A 449-nucleotide genomic window follows, 5' to 3' on the forward strand; every position below is an offset into this window, starting at 1 on the left:
CTAATCACACTAAAAACAAACAAACAAATAAACAAACTAAAAAAAAACCCACCCCAATCTAATCACAAATCCCTTTAAACAGTTTTCTCCCTCATCTGTTATAATGCAGTATACATTATTGAATCCATCTTTCTCAGTTTTCCCCCAACCCCGAGATCAGTCCTGTTTTAAAACAGTGGCACCATGTAGTATTTGTCCTTTTGTGACTGAGATATTTCACTCAGCATAATGTCCTCCAGCGTCACACATTTTGAATAATATTCCATGAGTTCCTTGTTTTTCAATGCAGCGTAGTATTCCATTGTGTAAATATACCACAGCTTCTCTATTCATTCGTTTGCTGATGGACACTTAGGTTGCTTCCAACTCCTTGCTAGTGTGAACAAAACTGCGATAAACATGGGTGTACATATATCTACTTGGATATCAGTTACAGTCTCTTTGGGGTA

The sequence above is a fragment of the Elephantulus edwardii genome, unplaced genomic scaffold (genome assembly GCF_000299155.1).
Source record: "Elephantulus edwardii isolate Elephantulus edwardi_28Jun2011 unplaced genomic scaffold, EleEdw1.0 scaffold00211, whole genome shotgun sequence".
NCBI classification, from domain to species: domain Eukaryota; kingdom Metazoa; phylum Chordata; class Mammalia; order Macroscelidea; family Macroscelididae; genus Elephantulus; species Elephantulus edwardii.